This window comes from Aotus nancymaae, unplaced genomic scaffold (genome assembly GCF_030222135.1).
Source record: "Aotus nancymaae isolate 86718 unplaced genomic scaffold, 86718_ANA_hifiasm-v0.15.2.pri h1tg000062l, whole genome shotgun sequence".
In the NCBI taxonomy this organism is placed as follows: Eukaryota; Metazoa; Chordata; class Mammalia; order Primates; family Aotidae; genus Aotus; species Aotus nancymaae.
In genome coordinates, this window is record NW_026988476.1 from 36,435,777 (window position 1) to 36,446,542 (window position 10,766).

The following is a 10,766-nucleotide window of genomic DNA, read 5'->3' on the forward strand; positions in this document are numbered from 1 at the left end:
AACCAAAAAAAGCCCAGGTCCAAATGAGTTTACAGCTGAGTTCTACCAGATGTACAAAGAGGAGATGGTACCACTCCTTCTGAAGCTGTTCCAGACAATAAAAAAAGAGGGAATCCTTCCCAAATCATTTTATGAGACCAACATCATCCTGATAGCAAAACCTGGCAGAGACTCAACAAAAAAAAGAAAACTTCAGGCCAATATCCATGATGAACATAGATGCAACAATCTTCAATAAAATACTAGCAAACCTATCGCAAAAGCACATCGAAAAGCTTATCCATCACAATCAAGTAGGCTTCATCCCAGGGATGCAAGGCTGGTTCAACATATGCAAGTCTATAAACATAATCCACCACATAAACAGAACCAAAGACAAAAACCACATGATTATCTCAATAGATGCAGAGAAGGTCTTCGACAAAATTCAACAGCCTTTATGCTAAAAACTCTCAATAACTAGCTATCAATGGAATGTATCTCAAAATAATAAAAGCTATTTATGACAAACCCACAGAAAATATCAAACTGAATGGGCAAAAATTGGAAGCATTCTCGTTGAAATCTGGCTCTAGACAAGAATGCCCTCTCTCACCACTCCTATTCAATATAGTATTGGAAATTTTAGCCAGAGCAATCAGGCAAGAAAAAGAAATAAAGTTTATTCAATTAGGAAAGGAGGAAGTCAAATTGTCTCTATTTGCAGAAGACATGATTGAATATTTAAAAGACCCCATCATCTCAACCCAAAATCTCCTGAAATTGATAAGCAACTTCAGCAAACTGATACACAACTTCAGGATACAAAATCAATGTGCAGAAACCACAAGCATTCCTATACACCAATAACAGACTAAGAAAGCCAAGTCAAGAGCAAATTCCCATTCACAATTGCTACAAAGAGAGAAAAATACCTAGGAATAGAACTAACAAAGGATGTAAAGGACCTCTTCAAGGAGAACTACAAACCACTTCTCAAGGAAATAAGAGGACACAAACAGATGGAAAAACCATCCATGCTCATGGTAGGAAGAATCAATATTGTGAAAATGGCCATACTGCTGAAAGTAATTTATAGATTCAACACTATCCCTATCAAGCTACCTATGGTCCTCTTCACAGAACTGGAAAAAAACACCTTAATCTTCATATGGAACCAAAAGAGAGCCTGCATAGCCAAGTGAATTCTAAGCAAAAAGAACAAAGCTGGAGGCATCATGCTACCTGACTTCAAACTATACTACAAGGCTACAGTAATCAAAACAGCATGGTAATGGTACCAAAACAGAGATGTAGACCAATGGAACAGAACAGAGGCCTCGGAGGCAATGCCACATGTCTACAACCATCTGATCTTTTACAAACCTGACAAAAACAAGCAATGGGGAAAGGATTCTCTGTTTAATAAATGGTGTTGGGATAACTGGCTAGCCATGTGCAGAAAACAGAAACTGGACCCCTTCCTGACACCTTACACTAAAATTAACTCCAGATGGATTAAAGACTTAAACATAAGACCTAACACCATAAAAACCCTACAAGAAAACCTAGCCAAAACCATTCAGGACATAGGCATAGGCAAGGACTGCATGACTAAAACACCAAAAGCAATGGCAACAAAAGCCAAAATAGACAAATGGGATCTAATTAAACTCCAGAGCTTCTGTACAACAAAAGAAACAATCATTAGAGTGAACCTGCAACCAATAGAATGGGAAAAATTTTTGCAATTTATACATCTGACAAAGGGCTAATATCCAGAATCTACAAAGAACTAAAACAGATTTACAAGAAAAAAAACAAACAAACCCATTCAAAGATGGGCAAAGGACATGAACAGACACTTTTCAAAAGAAGACATTTATGAGGACAACAAACACATGAAAAAATGCTCATCATAACTGGTCATTAGAGAAATGCAAATCAAAACCAGGTTGAGGTACCATTTCATGCCAGTTAGAATGGCGATCATCAAAAAATCTGGAGACAACAGATGCTGGAGAGGATGTGGAGAAATAGGAATATTTTTACACTGTTAGTGGGAGTATAAATTAGTTCAACCATTGTGGAAGACAGTGTGGCGATTCCTCAAGGACCTAGAAATAGAAATTCCATTTCACCCAGCAATTCCATTACTGGGTATATCTCCAAAGGATTATAAATCGTTCCATTATAAAGACACATGTACACATATGTTCATTGTGGCACTGTTTACAATAGCAAAGACGTGGAACCAACCCAAATGCCCATCCATGATAGACTGGACAAGGAAAATGTGACACATATACACCATGGAATACTATGCAGCCATAAAAAATGATGAGTTTGTGTCCTTTGTAGTGACATGGATGAATCTGGAAACCACCATTCTCAGCAAACTGACACAAGTAGAGAAAAACAAACACTGCATGTTCTCACTCACAGGCAGGTGTTGAAAAATGAGAACACATGGACACAGGGTGGCAAGCATCACATATGGGGTCTGCTGGGGAGGAATAGGGGAAGGATGGGGGGATAGGGAGCTTGGGGAGGGCTAATATGGGGAGAAATGTCAGATATAGGTGACGGGAGATGGAGGCAGCAAACCACATTGCCACGTATGTACCTATGCAACAATCCTGCATAATCTGCCCATGTACCCCAGAACCTAAAGTACAATAAAATATATATTTTTTTCTCTATATATAATATATAGAGAGAAAGAAAGAAAAAATGCTGCATTTTGTTAAATACTTTTTCTGCATCAATTGAAATGATTATATTGTTTTGATCTTCCAGTATGCCATTGTGAGATATCACACAGCTGATTTATGTGTTTTAATTCAGATTTGCATGCCAGGAATGTATACACTTGGCCATGGTATATAACCTTCTGAAGTGTTAATTGAATTTGGTTTGCTAATATTTTATTGAGAAATTTTGCATCAGTGTTTCATCAGAGATATTGGTCTGTAGTTTGTCTTTTGTTTGTTTTTTTCCCTGTGATTTCTTTGTCCAGCTCTAGTATCAATGTGATGCTGGGCCTATAAAATATGTTCAGACGTGTTTTCTTTACCTCTATATTTTGAAAGCATTCAAGAAGTATTAGTAATAATTATTTGAATGTTTGGTAGAATTCAGCTTGAATTCATCCAAGCCATCTGGTCCTGATATTTTCTTTCTTGGAAGGTATTTAATAAGTTCTTAAATTCTTTTATTTCTTATCAATCTGTTGAAGATTTCTATTTCTTCTTGATTCAATCTTGGTAGGCTAAATTTTTCTAAAAATTTATTCACTTTTTCCATGTTATCCAGTTTGTTGGCATATAATTGCTCATAATAGTCCCTTATGATTTTTTAAATTTCAGAGGCATCTGTTGTAGTGTGTCCACTTTTATTTCTTATTTTATTTTTTTGAGTCATCTGTCTTTTTCTTAGTCTGGCTAGACATATGTCAATTTCTTTGTTTTGTAAAAAACTCATTTTTAGTTTTATTCATTTTTTCTTTTGTTTTTTTTTTTCTATTCTCTGATTATTTCTGTTCTTTTCTTTAATCTGCTAATTTTGAGCTCAATTTTTTTTCTTATTCTAGCTTTTTGGAACATAATGTTAGGTTATTTATTTAGCATTAGTCTTTTTTAAATGAGCCATTTATTATTATAAAATGTTTTCTTTAGAACTACTTTGACTGGAGTTGCAACTCGGCAGGTTCCTGCCCAGAAGCAGCAACCAAAGCACCTGAAGACCAGCAACATGGTGCGGTCGGGAAATAAGGCAGCTGTTGTGCTGTGTATGGATGTGGGCTTTACCATGAGTAACTCTTTTCCTGGTGAAGAAATCCCCATTTGAACAAGCAAAGAAGATGATAACCATTTTTGTTCAGCTACAGGTGTTTGCTGAGAACAAGGATAAGATTGCTTTAGTCCTGTTTGGTACAGATGGCACTGACAATCCACTTTCTGGTGGGGATCAGTATCAGAACATCACAGTGCACAGACATCTGATGCTACAGGATTTTGATTTGCTAGAGGACATTGAAAGCAAAATCCAACCAGGTTCTAAACAGGCTGACTTCCTGGATGCACTAATCATGAGCATGGATGTGATTCAACATGAAACCATAGGAAAGAAGTTTGAGAAGAGGCATATTGAAATATTCACCGACCTCAGCAGCCAATTCAGCAAAAGTCAGCTGGATATTATAATTCATAGCTTGAAGAAATGTGACATCTCCCTGCAATTCTTCTTGCCTTTCTCACCTGGCAAGGAAGATGGAAGTGGAGACAGAGGAGATGGCCCCTTTCTCTTGGGTGGCCATGGGTCGTCCTTTCCACTAAAAGGAAATACAAAACAGCAAAAAGAAGGTCTTGAGATAGTGAAAATGGTGATGATATCTTTAGAAGCTGCAGATGAATTGCATGAAATTTATTCCTTCAGTGAGAGTCTGAGAAAACTGTGTGTCTTCAAGAAAATTGAGAGGCATTCCATCCACTGGCCCTGCTGACTGACCATTGGCTCCAATTTGTCTATAAGGATTGCAGCCTGGGAGAGTTAAAAAGACTTGGACAGTTGTGGATGCAAAAACCCTAAAAAAAGAAGATATACAAAAAGAAACAGTTTATTGCTTAAATGACAATGATGAAACTGAAATTTTAAAAGAGGATATTATTCAAGGGTTCCACTATGGAAGTGATATAGTTCCTTTCTCTAAAGTGGATGAGGAACAAATGAAATATAAATTGGAGGGGAAGTGCTTCTCTGTTTGGGGATTTCGTAAATCATCTCTGGTTCAGAGAAGATTCTTCATGGAAAATCAAGTTCTAAAGGTCTTTGCAGTAAGAGATGATGAGGCAGCAGCAGTTGCACCTTCCTCCCTGATTCATGCTTTGAATGATTTAGACATGGTGGCCATAGTTCAATATGCTTATGACAAAAGAGCTAATCTTCAAGTCAGTATGGCTTTTCCTCATATCAAACATAATTATGAGTGTTAGGTCTATGTGCAGCTGCCTTTCATGGAAGAGTTGAGGCAATACATGTTTTTATCCTTGAAAAACAGTAAGAAATACACTCCAACTGAGGCACAGTTGAATGTTATTGATACTTTGATTGACTTCATGAGCTTGGCAAAGAAAGATGAGAAGACAAACACCCTTGAAGCCTTGTTTCCAACCACCAAAATCCCAAATCCTCGATTTCAGAGATTATTCCAGTGTCTGCTGCACAGAGCTTTATATCCTCGGGAGCCTCTGCCCCCAGTTCAGCAGCATATTTGGAATATGCTGAATCCTCCCACTGAGGTGACAAAGAAATCTCAGATTCTGCTGTCTAAAATAAACACCCTTTTTCCTCTGATTGAAGCCAAGAAAAAGGATCAAGTAACTGCTCAGGATGTTTTCCAAGACAACCATGAAGATGGACCCACTGCTAAAAAAATTAAAGACTGAGGAAAGGGGAGCCCACTTCAGCATCTCCAGCCTGGATGAAGGCAGTGCCACCTCTGTTGGAAGTGTGAATCCTGCTGAAAACTTCCATGTTCTAGCGAAACAGAAGAAATCCAGCTTTGAGGAATCAAGTAACCAGCTCATAAATCACATCAAACAGTTTTTGGATACTAATGAAACACTCTATTTTATGAAGAGCATGGACTGCATCAGAGTCTTCCGGGAAGAAGCCATTAAGTTTTCAGAAGAGCAGCACTTTAACAACTTCCTCAAAGTCCTTTGAGAGAAAGTGGAAAGTAAACAATTAAATCATTTCTGGGAAATTGTTGTTCAGAATGGAATTACTCTGATCATCAAAGAGGAAGCATCTGGAAGTTCTGTCACAGCAGAGGAAGCCAAAAAGTTTCTGGCTCCCAAAGAAAAACCAAGTGAAGACACAGCAGCTGTATTTGAAGAAGGTGGTAATGTGGATGATTTATTGGACATGATATAGGTCATGGATGTGTCGGGAATCTAAGAGAGCTGCCATTGCTGTGATGCTGGGAGTTCTAACAGAACAAGTTGGAGGTGGCCATTCAAGAGGAGCCAGAAGCTCTGGAGAAATTCCCAGTAGGTTGCCTGGAGGCAGATCAACTAATTCTCTCTGGAATGAATACACACAAATATATTACAAGAGATAATTTAGACCCCATACAAGTTTATAAAGAGTCATTGTTGAAAAAAAAAAAAAAGAACTACTTTGACCGCATTCCATAGGTTTTTATATATTGTGTTTACATCATTGGCTCAAGATATATTAAATTTTTTCTTATGAATTCTTATTTTACCCCTTGGTAGTTCAGAAGCATGTTGTTTAATTTCCATATATTTATAAATTTTTCAAGATTCCTCCTGTTATCAATTTCTAGTTTCGTATCATTATGTTCAGAAACAATACTAGGTATGATTTCAATCTTAAATTTGTTAAGACTTGTTTTGTGGCCTAACATATGGTCTATCCTGGAGAATGTTCCATGTGCACTAGAGAAGAATGTACATTCTGCTGCTGTACAATGGAGAGTTTTATACAGTCTGTTAGTTCCATTTAGGTTAAAGTGCAGTTCAAATCTAGTATTTCCATGTTGATTTTCTGTCCGACTGATCTATCTATTTTTGAATACGTATTGTATTCTCCTGCTCTTATTGTATTGGTACCTATTTCTTCCTTCATGTCCATTAATATTTGCTTTATATATTTAGGTCCATCAATGTTGAGTGCATATGTATTTACCACTGTTATATCCTCTTAATAAATTGATTCATTTATCATTAAATAATTATCTTCTTTGTCTCTTTCAACAGCTTTGACTTGAAGTCTGTTTTATTAGATATGTAAGTATTGCCGCCTCTATTCTCTTTTGAATATTATTTGCATGGAATATCTTCCTCCTCCTTTTTGTTTCAACATATTTGTGTCCTTAAAGCTTAAAAGGATCTCCTGTAGGCAGCATGTAATTAAATATTGTTTTTTAATCCATTCAGTCACTTTGTCTTTTGCTTGGAGAATTCATTCATTTATATTCAAGGCTATTATTGATAGGTTACAACTCACCACAACCTTTTTTTTACCTGATTGTTTTGCATCTCCTTTGTTCCTTTCTTCCTCACTTATCATCTTCATTTGTAATTTGGTAAGTTTTTGTAGTCCTTAGCTTTAATTCCTTTCTCTTGATAATTTGTATATCTATTATCAGGATTTTTTTTTGTTTGTTCGTTTTTTGTGGTTTTAATGAGGCTTAACAAAAAGGCTCATATTAGAGATGTGTATGATTTATATATTGTCATTAAAATATTGGAGTAGTCAGCATTTGACTGTATTTACTTCTACCAGTGAATGTTACACTTTCATATGTATCATTGTAGTACAAATGCTCCATTACTTACAATGATGATACATCCCAGTAAACTCATTTTAAGTTGAAAATTCTGTAAGTAGAAAATGCAATTAATACATCTAACCTACCCAAAATCATAGCTTAAAATAACATGCTTAAATGTGCTTACAACATTTATGTTAGCCTACATTTAGGCAAAATTATTTATACAAAGCATATTTTTATAATAAAATATGGAATATTCCATGTACTATGTATCAGTAGCCCAGGAAAAGTTCAAAATTCAAAGTATGTTGAGATTGTAATTGTTTCACACAATCATAAAGTGAAAAAATAGTAAATCAAATCATCATAAGTTGGAGGTCCATCTGTAATTATCATCTTTTTGTTTCTGTTTGAAGAACTTATTTAAGCATTTCTGGCAGAGCATGTCTAGTGATGAATTCCTTCTGCTTTTTTTTTGTTGGGGAAGACTTTATTTTTCTTTTATTTCTGAATAATGGTTTTGCTGGGCATAGTATTCTCAGTTTGCAGAATTTTTTTTCTTTCATCACTTTGAATATATCATTTGATCCTCTCCTGGACTGCAAAGTTTCTCCTGAGAAATCTAATAGTCTAATGGCACTTCTATGTGACTTGTTGCCTTTTTCTTGCTGACTTCACAATTGTCTCTTTGTCCTTGACTTTTGACAGTTTGACCATAATGTGCTTTGAAGTGGCTATCTTTTGTTTATATCTGTTTGAAGATCTTCCATCTTCATGCATCTGAATGTCCAGATCTCTCCCAAGACTTGGAAAATTTTAGCAATTATTTCATTAAATAAACTTTCTGTCCCTTCTACCACTTCTTCTCTTTGTGAAACTCCCACAATATGAGTATTTGTTTGTTTGATGGTGTCCCATAAGTCCTATAGGCTGTCTTCACTCCTTCTTATTCTTTTTTCTCCTTTTCCTCAAATTTATTTCAAAAGATATGTCTTCTAGTTGACAGATTATTTATTCTGCTTGATCTAGTCTGCTGTTAAATTTATATATTCTAATTTTATTTCCCGAATGAATTTTTTGGCTCTAAGATTTCTGTTTAGTTCTATTTTATTATATATCCCCCTTTGTTGAATCGCTCATTTAAATTACAAATTGTTTTTCTGATTTCTTTGAATTGTCTACTTGTGTTCTCCTGTACCTAACTGAATTTCCTTAAGATCATTAATTTCAAGTCCTTTTAATGCAATCCATACATTTTTATTTCTTTGAGCTCAGTTAATAGAGAATTATTGTTTTTCGATGGTTAGTGTCATGTTTCATTGTTTTTTTCATGTTTCTTGTGTCCCTTAATTGATGTCTATGCATCTGGTATTGTAGCCACCTCTTACAAATTTTACAGAGTGGTTTTCATAAGGGAAGAGTAACACCTGCAGATAGACCTGAAGGTGTTTGTGGGGCAGGCTGTGGTAATTTTGTTTCCATGGGGGCACATTGACATAGTCTCCCATGCAACTTCTTTAGTTGTGACTAATGTCAACAATGACTGCAAATGCCTTAGTAATCTAGGCTGCAGGAGCTTTTGACAGGGATGTTGGCTGTGTAGTTTATAAGGGCAAGGGCTTCAGGGATTCTCCTGTGCTTGATTTTTCCATCAGTGAAGCGTTATAGATAAGAAGATCTATTTTGGTGTTGGGTCTGAAATAGCTACAGCCAACTGCAGTGGCATTGGGATCCAGGCCCAGATGCTTAGACAAGCTGCAGAGCTAGGATTCTAGGCTTGAGATCTTGTAAAACTACTATAGCACTTGGGACTTGAAGTGTAGATTCACTTTTAAAACATAATTAGAGGCAGTTCTTTCATTAAGCTTGGAGTCTTTTAGTCTAAGGCACACCTCAGCACTTTGGGCCCAGATGCTAAGCTGTAGCTATGATTTTCACCCTGGTGGAAAATTCAAGCCAAAACAAGACATTTATATTGATCTAAGAAGATACTTCATGTGTCTAAACAGTTGCTCTGACTCCATTATGTAAGATACAAATTATTCAGGAGTCTAATAAAAATGTCAAGCAGTTAAATGTAAAAATAAGGCTTAGTATTAGAGGGCCAACATGAAATCACAAGAATGAAAAATTCCCACTGCCTGAAACAATAAAAAATGAAACAGTCAAAATATATGAAAATAGTTGTCAAGATAATGAGTATCAAACAACAAAGGAAACAACAAGATGTACCTTATAACTTTTCTACATTATAGTCATGCTAGAGTTTTTGGCATTTGCACAGGGAAGAGAACACCAGGAGTCTTCTTTTGTTTCAATTTTTTATTCTTCAATTTTTTTATTTTTTTAAAAATGTTATGGGTACATAGTAGGTGTGTGTATTTATGCAGTACATCAAATGGTTTGATGCAGGCTTGCAATTTGAAATAAGAATGAAGTATTCGTCTCCTCAAGCACTTATGCTTTGAGTTACAAATTATCTGATTAATATTTATTTTAATATGTGTAACTAAGTTATTATTGACTGTAGTCCCCTATTGTCCTATAAAACAGTAGGTCTTATTCATTGTTTCTAACTATTTTTTGTACTGGTTACCACAGGCTGGAAAGTTTAGTGGTGGGTTGGGGGCCTGGGGATGAAGCTACCAAATCAGCTCCATCCCAGCCCCCCAACCCGCCACTATACTTCCCAGCCTGTAGTTACCATGCTTCTACTTTCTATGTCTATGTCAATTAGTTTACTTGATGTTTCAATCCCACAAATAAGTGAAAACGTGATCCGACTTTCTATACCTGGCTTATTTTACTTAACGTAATGATTTTCAGTTCCATTCATATTGTTGCAAATGACAGAAACTAACGTTTTTATGGCTGAATAGTACTTCATTGTGTATATGTACCACATTTTCTTTATACACTGAATGCACACTTATGTTGCTTCCAAATCTTGGCTATTGTGAACAGTGCTGCAACAAATATGGAAATGCAGATATTACCTCAATATACTGATTTCCTTTATTTTGGGCATATACTCAGAAGTGGGATTGCTGGATCATATGGTAGCTCAATTTTTAGTTTATTGAGGAACCTCCAAAATGTTCTTTATAGTGGTTGTACTAATTTACATTACCACCAACAGTGTTTGTGGTAATGTAAAAGTGTTTTCTTTTCTCCACATCCTTGCCAGTATTTGTTATTGTCTGTCTTTTAGATATAAGCCATTTTATCTGGGGTGAGATGATATTTCATTGTAGTTTTGACTTGCTTTTCTCTGATGATCAATGATGTTGAGCACCTTGTCATGTGCCTATTTGTCATTTTTGTCTTCCTTTGAGAAATGTCTATTCAAATCTTTTGCCCATATTTTGATTTGGATTACCAGATTTTTTCCTACAGACTTGTTTAAGCCTTTCATATATTCTGGTTTTTAAACTCTTTTAACATGGGTAGTTAGAAAATATTTTCTCCCGTTTTGTTTGTTGAC

At 35.8% G+C, this 10,766-nt stretch overlaps 1 pseudogene; it reads left to right on the plus strand.

The window, feature by feature from the left end:
• The first annotated feature begins 3,722 nt into the window (after nucleotides 1–3,722).
• Nucleotides 3,723–5,916, plus strand: LOC105709971 (X-ray repair cross-complementing protein 5-like; annotated as a pseudogene).
• Nucleotides 5,917–10,766: the final 4,850 nt, after the last annotated feature.